Below are 12,612 nucleotides of genomic sequence, written 5' to 3'. Positions count from 1 at the left end.
TTGATAGCTAATGAATAATATAACATCAGGGCGGAAAAAGAGCAACGGCAGCCTATATCTCTGTGAAGCTGTTGCATGAGGTGCTAAATGTAAACAATAATGAGCCGATTCGCAAAACTTTTTCTGTGAGTTGCTGCGTCCAATTTCAGAGTTAGAGGCCCCGAGTCCCGTCGTTTTTTACGAGTAAAAACAACAACAAAAAGAAACAGAGGAAAAAAAGCTTTAAAAAATGTAAGGCACTGGCCTTGATCCAAGCCATTTTTTTTGTTTGGATCTATATATACTTGGTGTTTCAGTAGCTGGATTTGCAGACAGTAGGTTGTTATGCCGAAGAGTTTAATTTAGCATTCATACACCCTTAGGGCCTCCTGGTGATTAACACTGCCGAAACCCTGCAGGCAGCTAGCCAGAGAAAGTAATAATTTTCAGAGATTTTGGGCACTCATTATCACCTTTGACACCTCTACTTCTGACCACCAATAGGAGATGTTGGTAGGATTGCTCGCTGTCGTACGTTCAGAGTTAGTAGCAAGAACACTGATGGAGCCAGATATGGGCCATTGAGGTGGAGTCATACCCCAATCAGGGAGCCACAGGGCACATAGGGGCTAATGGGCCCAAGTCGTGTTGGTTGAGATAGTTTTCCACCGATGTCCTGAGATCTGATTATGGCTCTGCAAACTCTGCCACTTACAACCCTTTTTGCTCTTGATTCTCATGCTAGTGAGGGTGAGCAGTTACAAACGTCTCATAGAGGTGCTGTGAGGGTTTGGGGGCACTGTTTACAAGTAGATAACTTTTTTGCCCCCCTCTCTGAAATCACTGTTTTGGGAAACCCCAACCCTGTAAAAGATCCATAGGAGTGTCCTAGCCTCTATTCTAGCAATTGTCTTCCACAGGGGTACTGCCTCATGATGCAGAGTCAAGATATACTTTTTACTTTCTGCAGATGTATGTGGGGTTTGAGAGGGGATGCAAGATCAAGGCACTAATGATGCACATTCAGTTGACAAGTAAAACAGGTCATACTTGGTGCAGGGCACAATGGCCCACCGTTTACATGTCACAGATACAGGACAGGCACATATACTTAAGCACTTGTTTCTTGTGTAGTTTAACAAATGAATGTAAGTGTTGTACTTGACATCATTATTGGAGGTACTTTCAACATAGGATCAGAGATTTACTCCTATTGCGTGATCTTACCATAATTGATTGCTTTTTTTTGAAGTCGTGATTACATAAACCGTCCTCACTCAATAGCGAATATGTTTACTACATAGATAAAACTCCACTTTCATAATGTGTCCTTTAATACCTTGAATATCATTTATTGATTAGCAAACTAGATAGAAACTATAGTTATATGTAGAATGTGATTTCACTTAAAACAATAAAAGTTTATGTAATGTGTGCATGAATACTTCATATATTTGATTTAAATGAAGTTCTTAGCCATACTTAAAGGTATGTAATGTGAGTCTAATGCATTAAATCTTATATTCATTTTGTGTTTAAATGTGCAAATTGAGTAAATGCTTTAACTTGTCCTGATTAGGCCTGTATTTCACTATGCTGCATAAAATTCTGTTTCCATTTTCTGCTAACTTTCGGTGTGGGATATTTGGAGATTGTTGCAGTCTGCTACATGAGAAATTGACAAGCACAGTGGATCCCCAATGATGCGTAGAATGGGAATGCTACCCAAAAGACTTTTGTGTGGTATAACTTAGTGTTCACCCCATTGGGAGTTTCAGATGCCCCTTTCACTCTTGCCAGATATTCATTAGATTATTGCAGATGCTTTTGTGCTTCCTTCAGGTTCCTTACTGCAGATTTATTTTAATCCGAGAGGTTTAGATCTCAATGCATACTTTTGATTCCTTGTTAAGTGTGGCTTAGGCTAACACTTATTGTCTAACACAGGTTTGCACTGTTAATTGAATTTATTGATGTCAATGTTAACTCCCATAACCACTCAGTCGGAGGAGAAGGTCCGTCGGAGGACCAATGGTAATCAAGTGGGCCCAGAAAATGCTGGATCAAATCAGACCCATTGTGTCTCCACAGCCCTAGCCAGTAGAATAAATGGAATGGAAGAATAGAAAATGTTTACCCATGGTGCCTTCCGTAGATCCAAAGATATATAACCCCTTAACAAACTTCCCCATAGAATCCTAGAGTCCAATCTATTTTAGTTGTTTTTTTATGCAAAAATGTCCTGCTAGTCCCACTTCGTGGGCAGTGACAACAGGAAATCCTGGGCATCAGGGGTCTAAGGAGCCGCTGGCTCAGGATTCATGGGCTCAGAGCCTAGTTTCTGTCTCAAAATTCACAAGCTCACTATATAGAAGTCCATCATCACATTGAAACTGGCTTCAGACACAAATCCCATTGTCATTGGATCAATGTACTTGAGCATCTGTCTCCCTTTCCTAAATGTTAATTGCTAATATGTTCAGGCCATGGGGCCCTCAGAGTCTAGGGTTCCTGTGGTATGAGGTAATTTGACTCTTTTGCCCTGGGGAAAGCCCTAGTATGGCTCTGCACATTGGGTCAAGTACAGCCCTTACTGCATTTGACCAGGGTTAATAGACACAGGCTTGTCAAGGATATAAGTGTGGGTGCAAGAGCTCAAAACACAATAGTCAACCAACAGGCACAACATTGTAATGTGCAGCCCAGTTTTTCTGTATTCTATTACAAGAAAGTACTTTAATTAATAAAATCAGGGAAGAGTTACACCCCTTCTAATCAGTACCCTCCCTTCCTCACACTTTGCTTGATATTCTGTACCAAAACTCCCAAACACACTATGGCTTTAGGCAGGATTAGGTGCAGGAGACTCAAATACTCTCACAGGCAAAACAGTGCAACTCATTTCAATGTCTCTTAACCACTTTGGCAAAAAGTCTTTGCCTGCGTGGCAGACTTGTCTGAGCACATTTAGATTTTTGTGCCCGGTACAAGCTAAGCCCCAGGATTTATCAGCTCCGTACTGTAGCATTTCGTCTGTGCAGCATGTGCGGCATGAGCTTCCACCTTCAAGGCAGCAGTTCTTTTCATCTAGGGCCACCCCAGCAGCCTCACTCAGGACAAAGTTCACGGGCGGTCTGTGAGGCAGATCTGGGAAACGGGCCTTCCAGTTCAGCTGCATACAAGTGTTCTGGTGCAGCAGTTGCAGCCTCCGGGCCAATCTGGGCTTCATGCTTCGGCGGATAACCTGCTATCACTCTGTATCAGCAGCACCATTCCATTAGGCCCATTGCAAACTGCCGGCCGACATAAGATGCTTCTTCTTGTACAGTGTTTTGCAGCTCATGCAGAAACTGCAGAACAACCGGGGAGACTCCTCAACAACAAGGGTCACTCCTGACTTTACTTTCTGGTCAAGTCAGTATTCTTTGGGCACTCTTCACAAAGAGCACCCTGGGTTTTTCCTCTTAGTATGTTCTCTTGCAAGGCGATGCACACTTATTCCCTTTTTTGAAAGGCATCCTGGCTTCTGGACACCTCAGTTCCCCCAACAGAAAATGTAGACAGCAGGCAATGTATCTTTACCTCTGAGACACTGCTAGTCAGTCAGACACCAGCCGTGGCTGCACAGTGGCTGTTTAAGTACTCTGAAGAGCACTCAGTTCCTTGGTCAAGAACAGTTTGCACTAGAACAAAGTAAGGAGAGTTTAGATCTCTTTTTTCCACACATTTTTCAGACACTGGACATGATCCAATGTGTAAGGTTTGATAATCAGTGAATCAGTTTGGATTCGGTCTCTTTCAAATGCCATTTTTCAGGCTGCTATCCAAACAGAACTGGGCTAAATGACGGCTCTCTAAGCAGGCAACAACAGGATTGACTCCAAGCACAAGTATTTAAAAATTGGCACAATGAAGTGTGAGATCTCTGCAGTTGGCTGCCAATGACTTTTGTTCTGCATTCCGTCCATCAATTGTGTGTCTTTTGCTTTCTCGCCCTAAGTGCACCAGGTATGCCCAGATGTGGGCCCTGAGCTCACTGTGCCACTGGAATCAAGCTATCCTGGCTGAAGAGGGGTGAAACCCCGAAACCGGTCCTATGATGCTTGTTTCCGGTCCAGGGAGGACCTGGCTTGGCAGTTCGGGCTGGACTGTTCCCATGAGGCACAGGGTCAAGACTGATTTGCATATGGCTAGGTCTAAACTGGGGTGGCATGGTGAGCAAAATAATGATGGATTTATCCCAGATCTCTTGACTGGGGGTGAATGTTTTGATTTGTTCTGCATTCCGTCAATCAATTGTGTGTCTTTTAATAACTTTCCCAAAGTAGTGTTCCGAGTCCGATAAAAAGTTAGGCCCATTGTAGGATCTTACGCACCCTGAACAACAGAAACTGCATTCCCACACTTACCATCTACTGAATGGCAATGCTCAGGAAAAGCGAATCAACAAATCTGTGCTTACAAGGACATTGAATTTCTTAAGGCACCTTTGCCTCCATACTCCCTCAAACCAGTATCTGGGTCTTCACCCTCCATAAACAGGAATGCAGGCAATAGAGTTCCACTGTCTGGGGGAAGCTGTCCTCAACCTCTATCTTATGCCATACTAAAATCAAGGACATACAAAATAGATCCCACTGGCCCGGCTGCTCCAACAACACACATTCCTAATATCATACATATGCTACACACTCACTGCACATACATGCATTCCACGTGCATATGGGATGCTAGCTCAAGGTGCTGGGTGTCGCTTGACAGCAAACATTTCCAAGAGGATTTGACTCTCCTTAACACAGAGAAAAGTACAATATTACAATATTAATTCAAAGAACACAAAATGCTGCCACCACCACTTTATGGGATGCACATAGGCCATGGACAGTAGTCCAAACCCGAATTTAGGGCATTCTTGGTGTATCCCTCCAGGTCACAGAACATGTTCTGCACCTCATATTACCAAGAATAGGGGGAGGCCTCTGATCACCTAGATAAGCATGATGCCAGGGTTGAAGAAAAAGCCAATATACTAGAGTACAGGCAGTTGGAAACTTAGAACAGAGATATACACTTATATACCACATGAGGAACATTGCTGACACAACGTGTGGGCATGGAAAAGGTGAGAACATCCACAAATCCATATCTTTACAGGTATTTACAAACCTTCCCAATGGCTTTTCATTATATATTTGCTCACCAGTTTTAGTGACAAAAATAAGCAAGCCCACACACTGGAGGTCAAAGTGCCCAGAACCCTCTCCCATGTTCTCTGCTCAAGTGTGGGCGGAGGGGGATAGTGGAGATTGCTCCATATGGAAAATGGTCTTCATGTGGACAACAAAAGTTTAGGTGCATTAACACATTAAGCCTAGCCTAATTCTGGTAGATATTTCACAAGCAGAAGATCAATACGCCTAGGGTAAGGCCTACTATTGAAAATCACCAGTATTTGTATTTTTCCATGCACAAGGAAAAGTATTTTCTGAATCTCAAAACAATAAATAACATTTACAAAAATCAAATTCATAAGTCCATAACTTCGAAAGGTTATTATTTTTTGTTAATCTGACCCAAGTTATTATCATGGCTTACTCAGGGTCAATATAAAGAGTTTTGCTGTCCTAGCCAAAGTGGTATTTTTTGTTCTCCCTCCCTTTGCTCCTTGTAGGACCAATCTAATGTTCCGCATTTTTATCTTTTCCTTAAATAGATATTGGGCTTGCTTTCTACCAAATATTATGTCATGCACACATAGCTGCCAGATCATTCCATGTCTGCATGCCTCCAGTTTTTCCAGCCCGGGACCTTCCATTTACAAATCATTTCCCATCAGTGCTTTTGAACACGTGATTAAATGGAAGCACACTAATACTACAATTACCAGCATGCACTTCCTACCATTTCAATATTGTATAAAGAATTTGTATTATTATTAGCCAATTTAAAGGTACTCAGCTTACCATCCTTGGAAGGATAGAAGTCCAAACTGACCTTTCTGGGATTTTAACTCTTGAGGTACAGACCATAGTAGCCTGAACTCACAGAGCCATTGCGCTACCATGAAACAAATCTTAGGACAGGAAACTGTGTCCTGTCAACACAATCTGTCAAACTTATGAACAAGACGTAATTTCATAAAATGTACCATGGTCAGGAAAGTAGCAAATACCAGAGGTTGTATGGAGAAATTAACACTATTGCCAGTGAAGAAGGATAATAAAATGTGACCTGAGAGACTATCCTAGGAAGACTACCTGCTTCGGGAGTAATGTGGGTCTCTGCCAATAGAAGCAGAGACATGATAACCTGTAGTTCATTTGTGTAGGTATTTCATATATACTGCTGGCTTGTTTTATTAGAAATAGGTACTGCTGACAACTGTCACTTCCTAGGACTGCAGAGAGTAGATTATAAGATTCTGTGCCTCATTAGTGCTTACAGACTTCTGAAGGAGTAAATACTCAGGCCTTACTAAGACTGGAAGATGTGCAATGAAGGCTGTGCACATATCTCAGTGCAAAGCTCTTAACCCACAAAGCTATTTACCTACATGTTGCCTCATGGGAGCCGTAGGCCAATGTTAGTCATTTCAAGTAAATATAAAGGCAAAAGTTGTCATCTGATTCCCGAGGCAACTTCGAGTCAAGGTGCAATAAGGCGAATCTGATCATTACAAACAATATACAGGGGGAGAAGGGTCAAAGAGAAAAGATTAAAGACCTACTACTGGTTCATTTCCCCAGCAACATCATGTGAATCACAAACCAGAACCCAGGAGGTCTATGAGCCAAACATTGTACTGGCTAGACTGACACATCTTTCACTATGTCAGTTGGTGCTACAGTCACCATATAGTAAATTCTGAAGGTTGAACAGAGAAGAACGAGAGAAACATGTGTGGGAGACAAGAAAAGTAGTGTCTAGAAAACAATCACAAACTGGTCAACCAAATCCAGTACACAAACTTAATTTATGTCCATCAGTTCTGATTGTTGTGGGAATTAATAATCCAACTCACAGTACTTGTTGTATCCTTTAAACAAGCAAGTAATTCCTTCAACGAGTTGGGTTCTTCTCCCCTTTTGTTCAGGATAATCTATCTTCCTTATTAAATCCTTTCCTGCATGTGTCTGGTCAAGTATCGTCGCCAAATTTATTATGATAAATAAACCAAGTAGATCTAGTAATATTTCCAAGTGGATTTATTCTTCAAAGGAAGACCTGAACATCTTCATGCCAGACACAGCTGGACCAACTGCTCACTGAAGCCACAGGCATGACATCATCTTAGAACTATCTAAGGCATCATAAGGATGCAACATTCTAATGAGAGAAACATGTGAGTAATGATAAAGTGATGAACCACATAACAATAAATATAACAATAACCATCAAACAAACCAAGTGATCCGTCCTATCATTTGGCCGTCCACACCGTGGCCTGGCGGGTCCCTAGATCATCTAGACCCCATGTCACACAGTAAATCGTAGATACCGGTTATATATTTTTTGCATTATATTTCATTGATAGGCGCTTTGATGCCCACTGCGCTAAGTTGCGCATTATAAGTTGCCTTTCATTCATTAGTTCATTCATTCGGTCCACAGTAAAATGAACCTCCAATTGTTGGCCAATTTATGATGGTTGGTGAAAAGTGATAGAAACACTGGGCAACATACAAAAAAGTGGTGGATATAAAATAGGGTGATGTGTCTAAACAACTCTTTAATAGGAACAAGGCACATCCCCTAATTAAAAAACAGGAACAGCGCAAACGACAGTATGGAACAAATGACTGTCGCGAATAGGGCCAACATGTTTCTGCCTACCGGGCAAGACGTCCCTTGGCTTTCATCAGGGCCACTGCTCTTAAATTAGTTGCTACTGTTATATGTGTGTGAAAACAATAAAGCACCCAACTAATAGGTGAAAAGGATATAGATAATACTGGTAGGAACGATACAATCTGTACCTACATTCATATACTCATCCTCCTTGTCACTGGATACTCAACGTGATCTAGGAAAAACGTATACACATCACTCTTGTTAATAACAAAAACTTTTTCCATAATTCAAACAACCACACGTGCTCTTATTCTTCTCTTGTATATGTAACAAACGGTAAAAAACGTTATTGCTCACCCAGAATGACAGGGGACTGGACCTCACCTCACCTGGACCGTGCTCAGGTACACGAGGCCCCGCACTGTGGAACAAATGAACGCGACCAGGGGAAAGCATCGAAAATCCATACTTGATATAGAATCTAAAGATGCCGAATTATATTCCCTGCTCAAAGTATCACAAAAGTCCACAAAATAAAATAAAAACAGTGGTAGAGTGCACCCCAATTACCAGGCTAGTACCCCATAGACCAGTGTTTTAGAAAAACACCTGTCTTTCATCATGATAACACATACTTTATGTCAATTCAGCGCAGGTTGTCTTAGCTACAAGTGATGCCAATGTTGTCAACTTCTATAAGTTACAATGCAGTAATAGAAATCTAGTCATGCCCCAATTCACTAGACATCTACTAACTAAGCATCTCGCCTAAACAACTCACCTCTCCGTCGGTGCCACCAAACTAACCTGAAGCTTGTGGGAGGCACCGATCCGGGGGAGGTGTGGGTATAAATACCATAACTGAAAACTAGAAAGGGGACTACTTTTCTTTTGTGTCATCCCTGCCTGTTACCAGTTTTCGTCAGTGGGATTGAATGAGATTTAATCTCACCTCTTGATAGCAGCCGTCAAACCAAATCAAAACGGAGTGACAATGTAAAACAGCTCCGTTTCAAACCGTGCCAAGTTCTAGCTCGCTATAAACATTCCAAAACCGGCGTTCAGATCAATGCGCGGGACTACAGTATGACGTCATCGGGGCCCGTTCTGTAGTTCCAACCGCGCGCAAACTCAGAATGGTGCTTTATCGATCAATACGCTGTCACCATATCTATTCCCCCTTCCTAAAAAAGTCCTTTATATAGTGTCACCCATTGCTACTCCTACCCAGCAGCTCGTAGTTACAAACTTGGAGGGGGAAAAAACGAAACAAATTGAAAATAGAACCAGAACTACAGGATGACTCAAAGTCGGCCATCTTTGTAGTTCAGGACATGTGAGTTACTCTCTAATTGGTGTAGTAGGTTGGAAGAATATGTTGCTAAAAAAACCCTGGTATAAACAATTAGGACATGATTAAAGCTTACTGTAAGAGTGTCCTAAGGCATTGCGGTCTCATTGCAGACATAAATATGCTGAAGCAATGGGTCTTAGGGACTTGTCTACGACAGATCAAACTCTTACCACTATATGGAGTATAGACTCAGTATATAGAAAAAGACAACTCATATTCATGTGGTATCTCCATATCTATTGAGGAGAGCTACAGAGCATACCACGGTATCTCATCATTGAGTCCCGCTGTATCCGAAGAAAGCTTATAAATCCATGTTTGCTCTCTCAGGAAGAGATATTTAGAAACATTCTTCACATGGGAAGGTATGAAGGGCTTCTCCAAGACCGTCCATACAAATTCTGATTCACCATGTTGTTTCTCGAGAAAATGTTTGGTTAACTGCGTCATAGATTTTTTGTAGCGGAACGAGCTCTTATGCTCCAGCATCCGTATTCGCACCTTGCGAGTGGTCATTCCTACATACTGACAGGAGCAAGGCAGGTCAATAAGTAAATAAGGTGATCACTATTGCAATTGGTAAAGTGAGTTTGTAACCAGGGCCTGTCAGTGCCTATATCTATTTCAGTAGAATGTTTGGTTTGTGGACAGATCGAGCAATTCCCACAGGGATGGTGGCCAACTGCAGGTGGTAGATCCCACAACGTGCCCAGAGTTCTTTTCGGAGTCTCTTTGGGGCGCGTGTGTATAAGGCGATCCCTGATGCTGGTAGATCTTTTAAAGGCAAACAAAGGCAATGCGATTTTCTCATTGCCATGATTCAGGATACGCCAGTGCTTCCTGATAATGCTCTGCAAGCTATTGCTTCTGGTGTTGAATGTACTCACAAGGGTGAGTCTGTCAGTGGGGGTTTTAGGAACAGGTGGTTCTAGGAGCACCTCCCGATTATTGTTGTGCGCTCGTTTGAGAGACCGCTTGATCAGAGGTTTAGGATAATGTCTCTCCAGGTGAGTTGTTTAGGCAAGATGCTTAGTTAGTAGATGTCTAGTGAATTGGGGCATGACTAGATTTCTATTACTGCACTGTAACTTATAGAAGTTGACAACATTGGCATCACTTGTAGCTAAGACAACCTGCGCTGAATTGACATAAAGTATGTGTTGTCATGATGAAAGACAGGTGTTTTTCTAAAACACTGGTCTATGGGGTACTAGCCTGGTAATTGGGGTTCACTCTACCACTGTGTTTATTTTATTTTGTGGACTTTCGTGATACTTTGAGCAGGGAATACAATTAGGCATCTTTAGATTCTATATCAAGTATGGATTTTTGATGCTTTCCCCTGGTCGCGTTCATTTGTTCCACAGTGCGGGGCCTCGTGTACCTGAGCACGGTCCAGGTGAGGTGAGGTCCAGTCCCCTGTCATTCTGGGTGAGCAATAAAGTTTTTTACCGTTCGTTACATATACAAGAGAAGAATAAGAGCACGTGTGGTTGTTTGAATCATGGAAAAAGTTTTTGTTATTAACAAGAGTGATGTGTATACGTTTTTCCTAGATCACGTTGAGTATCCAGTGACAAGGAGAATGAGTATATGAATGTAGGTACAGATTGTATCGTTCCTACCAGTATTATCTATATCCTTTTCACCTATTAGTTGGGTGCTTTATTGTTTTCACACACATATAACAGTAGCAACTAATTTAAGAGCAGTGGCCCTGATGAAAGCCAAGGGACGTCTTGCCCGGTAGGCAGAAACATGTTGGCCCTATTCGTGACAGTCATTTGTTCCATACTGTCGTTTGCGCTGTTCCTGTTTTTTAATTAGGGGATGTGCCTTGTTCCTATTAAAGAGTTGTTTAGACACATCACCCTATTTTATATCCACCACTTTTTTGTATATTGCACTGTGTTTCTATCACTTTTCACCAACCATCATATATTGGACAACAATTGGAGGTTCATTTTACTGTGGACCGCACCCAGTATCTACGATTTACTGGGTGGCATGGGGTCTAGATGATCTAGGGACCCGCCAGGCCACGGTGTGGACGGCCAAATCATAGGACGGATCACTTGGTTTGTTTGATGGTTATCCACAAAGTTTGTGTACTGGATTTGTTTGACCAGTGTGTGATTGTTTTCTAGACACTACTTTTCTTGTCTCCCACACATGTTTCTCTCGTTCTTCTCTGTTCAACCTTCAGAATTTACTATATGGTGACTGTAGCACCAACTGACATAGTGAAAGATTTGTCAGTCTAGCCAGTACAATGTTTGGCTCATAGACCCCCTGGCATCTGATCATTAGGCAGCACACCTAAGATACATTGGGTATAAACATTGAAACAATTCTCCCCACCCTCCATGGTCCTACCTACTTCCAGTAACCCTAGCTTGTTTCCCGCTTTGAGCAATAAAAGTTTTCTCTCTTGAGCCTATGGCATATGTATTAGATAGAATGGGCCAGATATGGAGTTCCTCACATTTGAGGAATCTAAATTGATGTTTAAAATGAAAGGAGGACAGAGCTGAAAATTTACTTTTAAGCCAACAAATATAATGCCCACAAAACGGAGTCGTTTTCAAGGAAGTGCAAGTAGTTCTTTACCGCAAAGGGCTCCTCTACACATTGTAGCTCCTAAATGCACGTGATTCTCTACAGCATTAAAAGAAGAAACTGTTTTGTACACACAGAGTAATGGGGTCAAGTGGCTGGAACACAGAAACCATATTCTAATGGAGGGAGATTTGAACTCGATCCAAAAAGCCCTTGGTCGGCATTAAGCGCAAAGTGTGAATGTTCAAGCTATGCTCCGGTGGTTTCCCACACTATGTAGGCTGAAAGAGACTTACACCAACATCCTGGAGACAGTGCTGCATGGTATTAATTTAACTAAACATTTGAAAAAACAAGATTAGGTAATATCTGATACCACGCCGCACTGTCTCCGGGATGTTAGTGAAAGTCTCTTTCAGTCCACACAGTGTGGGAAGCCACCATGTGGTGGGCAATTTGAAATCTTCATGTTATATGCTGAACTCCAATGAAGGCTCTTGCAGCTTCAGAAAGGTACACCCTCGAAGAGGCATTAAAAATGCTTTAACCCCCTGGCTGCGGCCGGAATTCCGCGCCTGTGCGGCACATTCGATCGCGGGCGTGGTCAATCAGCACACCCCCACCGTAACTCATGATGGCCGGGAGCCGTCATCAGCACCGAACGGGTTAAGGCTGGAAAGCTTTGAGATGGGGATTCTTGAGGATTCTAGATGTAGCGTAACCCATTACACCTCACAATAGTAGGAGGATGATGTTGTAGGCATTCACAACAGTATCCACAGTTAAAAATGCTATGAATGACCCCAACCAAATGATAAAAACAGCCAACAGTACAACAACAAAAAAAACATTAATAATAACAATTACAGCACAAAAAATTAAAACTGATTCATGACTCCGCAAACAAAGATCAAAAAAGAGGATAAAGT

General features: G+C 42.1%; 1 protein-coding gene across 4 annotated transcripts in view; it reads right to left on the bottom strand.

Moving 5' to 3' along the window:
• The window catches only part of FTO (FTO alpha-ketoglutarate dependent dioxygenase), a 1,792,536-nt gene that overhangs the window by 809,081 nt on the left and 970,843 nt on the right, over window positions 1-12,612 (bottom strand). The window lies entirely within an intron of this gene.

The sequence above is a fragment of the Lissotriton helveticus genome, chromosome 12 (genome assembly GCF_964261635.1).
Source record: "Lissotriton helveticus chromosome 12, aLisHel1.1, whole genome shotgun sequence".
Classification (NCBI taxonomy): Eukaryota; Metazoa; Chordata; class Amphibia; order Caudata; family Salamandridae; genus Lissotriton; species Lissotriton helveticus.
Note: the sequence above shows the minus strand (reverse complement) of the source record. Positions and strands in the feature narration are given on the sequence as shown.